The 10164-nt window shown below is 36.1% G+C and overlaps 1 pseudogene; it reads right to left on the bottom strand.

The window, feature by feature from the left end:
• Window positions 1-558: 558 nt before the first annotated feature.
• LOC144244440 (small ribosomal subunit protein uS10-like) lies at window positions 559-1167 on the bottom strand (annotated as a pseudogene).
• Window positions 1168-10164: the final 8997 nt, after the last annotated feature.

Raw genomic sequence — 10164 nt, 5'->3', positions numbered from 1 at the left:
TAACCGACTGAGCCACCCAGGCGCCCCTATAGGATCATTTTAAGAATTAGAAATAACAAGAGCGCCTGGGTGGGTCATTCAGTTGAACATTTGACTTCAGCTCAGGTCATGATCTCATGGTTTGTGGGTTCAAGCCCTATGTCAGCTCCATGCTGACAGATCAGAGCCTGGAGCCTACTTCAGATTCTGTGTCTCCCTCTCTCTCTGCTCCTCCCCCACTCGTGCTCTGACTCTCAAAAATGAATAAACGTTTTAAAATTATAAAAAAAAAAGAATTAGAAATAACATACATGAAACACCTAGCAGAAAGATGGCACACAGTGATCTATAAAATTTTTATATTACACAAATAAGTAAAACAAGGTAAAAGAAATTAAGAAAAACTCCATAAACCTGGAATCTTTAAAGGACTGGATAGTGAGGCATGCAGAAACAAGTGAGGAACAGCAATGCTGGAACCAAATCACGAAGGACTGTGCCAGATTAAAAATATGAAAAAAAAAAAATCTCAACCTTTTTTTTTTAACAACTCCTAATCATTTTATTAAAAAGGTTGATTTAAGCATCTGTAATAGTGACTTGAATATTGACTCCTGGCTCAATACTGATGAAAGTAATCTGTTTAACAATCTCAGAACTAGGTGCCTGGGTGGCTCAGTTGAGCTTCCAACTCTTGGTTTTGGCTCTTGGTTTGGTTCAGCCAATCTCACGGTTGGTGAGAACGAAGCCCAACTGAGCTCTGCACTGACAGCATGGAAGCTGCTTAGAATTCTCTCTCTCTGGCCCTCCCTTGCTCGCTCTCGCTCTCTCGCTCTCGCTCTCTCGCTCTCTCTCTCAAAATAAATTTTAAAAAACTTTGGGGGGGGGAGTTAAAAAAAAATCTCAGGACTGAGCAAACCAATGAGTCACTTGTGGATCCTCATCTGCAAATGATCCTACGTCTTAGAACCTTTACTACAAGAAAAGCTTCTTATAGTGATTCTCAGAGTCTTGGTGGGATTCTGAACTGATCTTTTCACGATTCTTTTCCTTTGTGCCTCCCTGATCAGGTCAGCACATACCTTCTCCAAAGATTTTTTTCACACTGCAGCTGGTTAGAATAATTCTAATTCACTGAATCACCATCTCTAATTCCACAGGTATCTTCCCGGTGTTTTTAAAAGACATGGCTACAGTGTGGCTTCCTGACAGACTTGTTCCTCGTGGAGAGCAAACAGTGGTGAGTCAGGAACAGGAGCCCAGAGCTCCACTGTAGCTGTGACCGCATCTTTCTCCCAGAGCTCAACTTTGTTGTTTAGACATTGAGCAAAAACTTTCCAGAGTTGATCTCACAATAATTTCAAAAACAGTTTACTTCAGCTACTAAATAAAAACAAAACCCAAAAAACCCATGGGCAGTTATTACATCACCAGAATCACTAAAAGATTTAGATGATATATTCTGAAATTTTAAGGTTTTTCTCAAACTGGCAGTGTTTTGCTTCGATTACTTTTTAGGGGTTGTTTCTCTGGTTCAACTGAAAATGAAAAATGGAGACTAAACTTTACATAAGCCCTGACAGAATGCTTTCACAAAATTTTGATACTGCTTGCTCTTTATCTTAGCAAAGAGAAATTTGAGACAGGCTCTGTTCTGCTTAGATATAATAATAAAAACATAAAAGTTTGGCAGATAAACTACCAAACTGTAACCATGAGAGGTTAGAAAAGAACCATAATACAGGGGCACCTGAGCTGGCTCAGTCAGTGGAGCATGCAACTCTTGATCTTAGGGCTGTGAGTTCAAGCCCCATGATGGGTATAGAGATTATCCCATATTGGTTGTAGATACCACTTAAACATAAAATCTTAAAAAAAAAAAAAAAAGACACCTTTAAAAAAAACATATTACAATCAGAAATGCATACCTCTCCATTAATCTTAGCTAAAAGGCTCTAGAACTGTTGTTTTTTGTAATTTTATATAGAAATTATGTCACTCAAAAAAACTAAATGGGGCACCTGCATGGCTTGGTCGGTCGGTTAAGCGTCCGACTTCAGTTCAGGCCATGATCTCACAGTTCAAGGGTTGGAGCCCTACATGGGGCTGACAGCTCAGAGCCTGCAGCCTGCTTCAGACTGTGTCCCCCTCTCTCTCTGTCCCTCCTCCGCTTGTGCTCTAAGATAAATGTTATTAAAAAACAAACAGTGGAGGCCTTGCAGCACACTCACTTGAAAGTCAGCATTAAATTTTTTAATGTTTATTTTATTATTTATTTTTTTTAATTTACATCCCAGTTAGCATATAGTGCAATAATGATTTCAGGAGTAGAATCCAGTGATTCATCCCCTACATATAACACCCAGTGCTCACAACAATTGTCTTCCTCAATGCCCCTTGCCCATTTAGCCAGCCCCCCTACCTACAACCCCTCCAGCAACACTCAATTTGTTCTCTATATTTAAGAGTCTCTTATTTGTCCCCCTCCCTGTTTTTATATTGCCTTTGCTTCCCTTCCCCTATATTCATCCGTTTTGTATCTTAAATTCCACATACATGTGAAGTCATATGAAATCTGTCTTTCTCTGACTAATTTTGCTTAGCATAATACACTGTAGTTGCCATCCACATTGTTGCAAATGGCAAGATTTCATTCTTTTTGATTGTTGAGTAATACTCCAGTGTGTGTGTGTGTGTGTGTGTGTGTGTATACACACCACATCTTTATCCATATTCATCCGTCAATGGACATTTGGACTCTTTCCATATTTTGGTTATTGTCAATAATGCTGCTATAAACACTGGGGTGCATGTGTCCCTTCAAAAGAGCACACCTGTATCCTCTGGATAAATACCTAGTAGTGCAATTGCTGGACTGTAGGGTAGTTCTATTTTTAACTTTTTGAAGAACCTCCATACCATTTTCTAGAGTGGCTGCACCAGTTTGCAGTCCCACCAACAGTGCAAGAGTTCCCCTTTCTCGGCATCCTTGCCAACATCTCTAGTTGCCTGAGTTGTTAATTTTAGCCATTCTGACAAGTGTGAGGTGGTTATCTCCTTGTGGCTTTGATTTGTATTTCCCTGATGATGAGTAATATTGATCATTTGTTCTTGTGTCTCTTAGCCATCTGGACATCATCACTGGAAAAGGATCTATTCATTCTTTTGCCCATTTCTTTACTGGATTATTTGGTTTTTGGGTGTTGAGTTTGATAAGCTCTTCATAAATTTTGGATACTAACCCTTTATCTGATATGTCATTTGCAAATATCTTCTCCCATTCCATTGGTTGCCTTTTAGTTTTGCTGATTGTTTCCTTTGCTGTGCAGAAGCTTTTTATCTTTTTTTTTCTTTTTTTTTTTTTTACAAATAGTTTATCAGAAGCTTTTTATCTTGATGAGGTCCCAATAGTTCATTTTTGCTTTTGTTTCCCTTGCCTCCGGAGATGTGTTGAATAAGAATGCTGCAGCTGAGATCAAAGAGGTTGTTGCCTGCTTTCTCCTCGAGGATTTTGATGGCTTCCTGTCTTCATTTTTACGTCTTTTATCCATTTTGAGTTTATTGTTGTGTATGGTATAAGAGGTGGCCCAGGTTCATTCTTCTGCATGTCGCTGTCCAGTTTTCCCAATACCACTTGCTAAAGAGACTGTCTTTATTCCACTGGATATTCTTTCCTGCTTTGTCAAAGATTAGTCAGCCATGTTTGTGGGTCCACTTCTGGGTTCTCTATTCTTGTTTCATTTATCTAAGTGTCTATTTTTGTGCCAGTACCATACTGTCTTGATGATTACAGCTTTGCAATACATCTTGAAGTCCAGGACTGTGATGTCTCCAGCTTTGGTTTTCTTTTTCAGGATTGCTTTGGCTATTTAGAGTCTTTTCTGGTTCCATACAAATTTTAGGATTGTTTACTCTAGCTCTGAAGAATGCTGGTGTTATTTTAATATTTTTATTTTAATATTTTATTTTTAAATAATATATAACATTGTATGTTATTATAATATGTAATATTTTTATTTTAATATTTATTTTTGAGAGAGAAAGAGACAGAGAGACAGAGCACAAGCAGGGAGGGGCAGATAGAGAGGGAACACAGAATCCAAAGTAGGCTCCAGGCTCTGATCTGTCAGCCCAGAGCCTGATGCAGGGTTCGAACCCACAAACCATGAGATCATGACCTAAGCCAAGGTCAGATGCTTAACCATTAAAGTAAGAATTAAAGGACCTAAAAGTGATCCTAATCAAGTGGGAAAATACTATGGGAGATCCACTGGATGTAGAATGAAAGTCCAAAACTTGCAGTTGGTTTGCTCAAACAATAGTTGCCTACAGTGTTCCCTAACTAGTTTGAAAAATTTTTAGAAATGTTAACAAGTTGCTAAATTGCTGACTTTGAATTATGTCCTACAAAACCTCATAGAAAAGCTTTAATATCTTTCATGGGAACAAACAATAGAGGACTAAACTACGTATAAGAATGAAGAACAGGGTTGCCTGGCTGGCTCTGCCCATGGAGCATACAACTATTGAACTTGGGGTTATAAGTTTGAGTCCCATGTTGGGTGTAGAGATTACTTAAAAATAAAATCTTGAAGGGGGGAGGGGAGAGCAACAACTAAACTATATTTATATAAAATTATATATCATGGAGAGGTAATAGCAATCCTAAAAGTCTGTCAGACCAGAGTGCTTAGAAATGTTAATGGGTAAATATGCTATTGGACTCTATCTTCTTAGAAATGTTTTCACAGTTAAAGGAAAACTAAGCCTAAGATTTACAATTGCTTTTTGTTAATAAATAATTCTTAGAAGACAGCCTTTCAGTTAGAAGTCCCCATACCACTATCCCCATTTCCACCCAAAGTGGTTAACCAGTTCCATCAAGTTCACTACTTACTAAACAGGAAACTAGAAAGCTCACAACTTTTGTCCTCAAACCAAAAAGACTCCTTATCCTCAAAGAATCTGGCAATGTATCTGCAAGTAAAAACTTGAACAATCTACCTAATGACTGTAAATGGGAGTTACAATCCTCAAATAGAAACTTAACTTACTACTTCACAGTCACTAGGATGCCTCTAATCAAAAAGACAAATTATAACAAGGGATGGTGAGAATGTTCAGAAACTGGAACCCTCCTACACTTCTAGTGGAAATGTAAATTGGTGTGGTTCCTCAAAAGGTTTGAGCAAAGAGTTATCGTTTGACCCTGGCAATACAGCCCTAGGTATATACCCATGAGAAAGACAAATATTTGTGCATGAAATGTTCATAGCAATATTATTCATAACAGCCAAAAGAAAAGAATAACCTAAACTGATGAAGTTGGATAAATAAAATGTGGTATATCCATATAATGGAATACTATTCGGTAGTATAAAGAAATGAAGTACTGATACACACTACATGGACAAACCCTGAAAACATTATGCTAAAAGAAAGAAACCAGTCATATATCCTATGATTCCATTTATATGACATATAAATCCATACAGATTAACAGAAAGTACATTAGTGGTTGCCAAGGGCTGGGTAGATAGGGAGGAAATGGGGAGTGATTTCTTTCTGGGGTGATAAAAATGTCTAAAATTACATAGTGATGATATCTGCATAACTCTAAATATACTAACAGCATTGAACTGTACACTTTCAATGGGTTAATTGCATGGTATTTTAATTATATATCAATGAAGCTGCTATTTTAAAAAAGGGCCTTACCTAATATTTTAAATTTAATTGAAATACATATATTCTTCACTTTGTATCTTAAAGTTAACATTATTTCTCTAAGGGCACCTGGGTGGCTCAGTCGTTAAGTGTCTGACTTCGGCCCAGGTCATCATCTCATGGTTCATGGGTTAGAGTCCTGGGTTGGGCTCTGTGCTGACAGCTAGCTCAGAGCCTGGAGCCTGTTTCATATTCTGTATCTCCCTCTCTCTCTGACCCTCCCCTGCTCACACTGTCTCTCTCTCAGAAATAAATTTTTAAAAAACATTAAAAAAATATTATTTCTCTAAAGTTAATATTATTTCAAACAGCCAGAAGAACCCAGGACTGAATACACCCAAACTTTTCCTAATTAATGAAAAATTCTAGACTCATTTTACCATTTCCTTAGGTCTTACTTCCTAAGACTCCTTCCCTCAAAAGGCACTACATTTTCATTTAAGTTTAATTAATCTTTAAAACCTGGGGCATGAATTTACTACTTCTGTTTTTTTTTTTTTTACTGTAACAGAACTACCATCATAAATATGAAGTCACATATCCTCAAGCATATATTTTCAGAAATAATCAGAAAAAAGGTTAAGTCATCACAGAATTATCAATTAAGGAAACTATTATAGTCCAAAGCCTTGGGCCACAAAAGCATTTTTTAAGCTTAAATAAACCAGTGTAAGGATTTTCTTTTTTTTTTTTTAATAGTTTATTGTCAAATTAGTTTCCACATGGATTTTCAACTAAAAGATAATTTAGAGAAAAATTTAAGATTTTTACAAATACTTCTATAGTATAAAATTCAAAATGCCTCAAGATACCCATCAACATGCATTCAGTTCTCCCTTTTCCCTGCCCAATATGAATTCAATAACTTTTTCTTGATTTCAATGTGTCCAGAGATTTCCTCACCTTTACCTTATTTTATTAAAGGCTGTCAAGAAATATTTCATAAGTACAAAACATTATATACCGTGCTCATTTTTCCAATGATTCAGCTCTGTAAAATGGGCTATTTATAATAACTGAAAAAAAATTTAGGTACCACTTAATATGTAAATAGCATTTTCTAACTGTTTTTGAATAACATTTATTTATAAAGTATAAAGCATTCCATTAACTACACCATTAAAATACTAACTCTAGGGGCACCTGAGTGGCTCAGTGGTGAAGCATCTGACTCTTAATCTCAGCTCTGGTCATGATCTCACAGTATGTGAGTTCAAGCCCCACACTGGGCTCTGCACTGTATCAGCACAGAGCCTCCTTAGAAGTCTCTCTTCCTCTCTCTCTGCTGCTACCCCGTGTGCTCTCTCAGAATAAATAAATAAACTTAAAAAATAAAATACTAACACTACTGATACCTTGGTTTCTCCTTAACTTAGCAATCTTATTCATAGTTCAAAATTGATCATACTAACTTTATTTCCTAGTTGTAAACTGTGTAAATAATGATCTTTCAAGTTCTTTCAAACAAATAAACAAGAAGTATATTTTCTACTTTCAGGGTAACAATGATTTACCAAGACTCATGGGACTAAATTACCATTCTGACTTACACATTATATCATTTAATCCTCACAATAATTCTATAAAATGGGTATTAGCATCATTTTATGAAAAAAATAATTGAGGCTTGAGGGGTAAGAAATTTGTCCAGGGTGCTATAAGTTATAAGAAAAGACTAGATCCCATATCTAACAGGTCATAAAAATCTAGATCTAATCTACTAGAGTTTGTAAGGAAAAGTCTGTTTTGAAGATTCTTCAGTTTTTAAATAAAGTTTAATAAATTGATATCACTTGTTGAAAACGAAGTATATGAACTACTTCTATTCAATAACAGCAACCATTTATCTTTTGTCGATTATTTTATAGTAAGAAAGTGCAATGCAGGTACACACACAAGTAAAATAAAAAATCATATAAAACTCTGAAAATAATGGAAAGTGAATAAAACTTAGATAATGTAACAAGTATACCCTATACACAGAGAATAGCTCATCTATTCAGTAAAAATGAAATGGGAATTATGTATAATTAAGACCAAAATTGAGGCGCCTGGGTGGCTCAGTTGGTTAAGCAACCGACTTTGGCTCAGGTGATGATCTCACAGTATGTGAGTTCAAGCCCCGCATTGGGCTCTGTGCTGACAGTTCAGAGCCTGGAGCCTGTATTGGATTCTGTGTCTCCCTCTCACTCCCACTCCCTCCCTCCCTCCCTCTCTTCTCAAAAACTAAATAAAACATTTAAAAAAAGTTTTTTTAAAGATCAAAATTGTTTTCTACCAAAAAATTTTTAAGAATTCCAAAAGTAGACTCATTCTCTAAAAAACTTAAAAATACCATGTTTTAAGTCACTTAGAAATTCCAAACTCTAGGGCGCCTGGGTGGCTTAGTCGGTTAAGCATCCGACTTTCGCTTAGGTCATGATCTCACGGTTCGTGGGTTCGAGCCCCGCGTCGGGCTCTGTGCTGACTGCCGGCTCAGAGCCTGGAGCCTGTTTCAGTCTGTGACTCCCTCTCTCTCTTACCCTCCCCTGCTCGCGCTGTCTCTCTCTCTCTGTCTCTCTCCTAGAAATAAATAAAACATTAAAAAAAAAAAAAGAAATTCCAAACTCTAATTTTTGCTTTTGTTTTTCCCAAAAAGAGGAATGGATGTGAACATTTATTGGGCACCTTCTATGAGACAGACCCTGAGCTAATTGGTTTTTATTATTTTTATTCTCACGGAACCAGTTCTACTTCCCTGTGATGGGTACTATTACTTCAACTATTACTACATAAGAAGAAACTCAGGATCTTAATGTCACAGTGCTCTAAGAGTTGTAGCAAGGATTCCTGACCACATCTAACTCCATATTCACCACATCATGCAATTAACAACCATAAAACACCACACACACACACACACACTCACACTCACACACACACACACACACACAGCATCTCTTTAGGAACATAAGAATTTAAGTTAAAAATCCAGGCAATTAGCTCTTAAACAAGCTTTGTGTCTTGCAATTCTTTTGTGGTCAGCACATAACAGGTGCCAAATAAAAGTTTACTGAATGGGATGAACACCAGTAGCTTAGTAACAGAAGAAGAAATGGGATCATCTTCATTCATTCTAAGGGAGTTAATCTACAACTACTGGTTACCAGGCAACATAAACAATTTTCTCCTTACAGAATAAAACCCTGAATCAGGAACTGAAAGAAAAAGGAATCACCATATATAAAAATTTTTAATGTTCTTGATATTATATTCTTATGTATTAATATAATACAATGATAATATAATATTAAGAATATTAATATCCTTAAAGGACAAGCTATTGGATTAAAGATTAGAAGCCTTAAAGAGAGAGCTAGCATGTTCTATTCATAACAACTCTCATTTGACCCTGCCTTGTAACAGTTAAACATGTTCTGCTTCCACAGTTGGCTAGTTGCTAGCAGAGACCATGGTCATTTTTGTATTTCTTAGAACATCAAAGATAGGACCTGACACTTAATATTAATAGCTAAAATTTTATAAAGATATTCTACAAACTACAAAACTTTTTCAGGTGAATTTACTCTAAAAACCTTGCAAGGTAAGTTAATAACCATCTGTATCTATATTTTAGACGTCCTCAAAGTCCAAGGAGAGATTAAGTGCCAAAGTAGCCAGGTATCCTTCTACAACACCACATCTACCAGAAAAAAACTCTCAATACATGTTAATTGAATCAGCTATCCCTTGAAATATCATTTTTCTTTCTAAGATTGTAATGCCATTATCTGTTGCTATAAGAAATGACTGTAATGCTGCTTAAGATTAATAGCTTTGCTAGAAAACAGATACTGTCATTAGCCTTGGCAAGGTTAGTTAAGTTTTAACTTACTGTATCAGTGATTCTCAAACATTAGTAGGACTAAGAATTGGGGAGCTTGATAAAAATAAAGATCCCTGGACTAGCATCATCCCTAGAAATTCTGATTCAAGGGACCAGGAATCTGCACACTTCAATAAGCACTCTCAGCTGATTCTAATGTTGGTAATCTTTAAAAACACAATGAGAACTGAACTAGACTTTTTGAAACTTAATTTACTCCCCCTCCACTTTTTTAATCAAGCCAATTTTTTACAGTTATAAATATTTAAGCAAAATCGTAACAAAAACAATCCAAGGCTACTGCCTCTAACTAACAGAATAGGTCCAATAGGTCCTCAAAAATGTTTACTACATCAAACCTCCCTAGACTTCAGAAGCTTCCCATGCTGCACAGAAGGTAAATCAAGGGTCTATTAGATAGTTACCCATGTTATTCTGTTTAAACTGATGAATTCAACTATGACTGCAATATAATTTAGTAAAACACTTTTATAGGTCTTACACAAATGACTGGATGTTAAACAGTAAAATGGAACAGTTAACCTGATAGAAATAATAATAATTCAATAGTAATAATTTGAATACTTAACTAA

Source organism: Crocuta crocuta, unplaced genomic scaffold, assembly GCF_008692635.1.
Source record: "Crocuta crocuta isolate KB4526 unplaced genomic scaffold, BGI_CrCroc_1.0 scaffold168, whole genome shotgun sequence".
Taxonomy (NCBI): Eukaryota; Metazoa; Chordata; class Mammalia; order Carnivora; family Hyaenidae; genus Crocuta; species Crocuta crocuta.
Note: the sequence above shows the minus strand (reverse complement) of the source record. Positions and strands in the feature narration are given on the sequence as shown.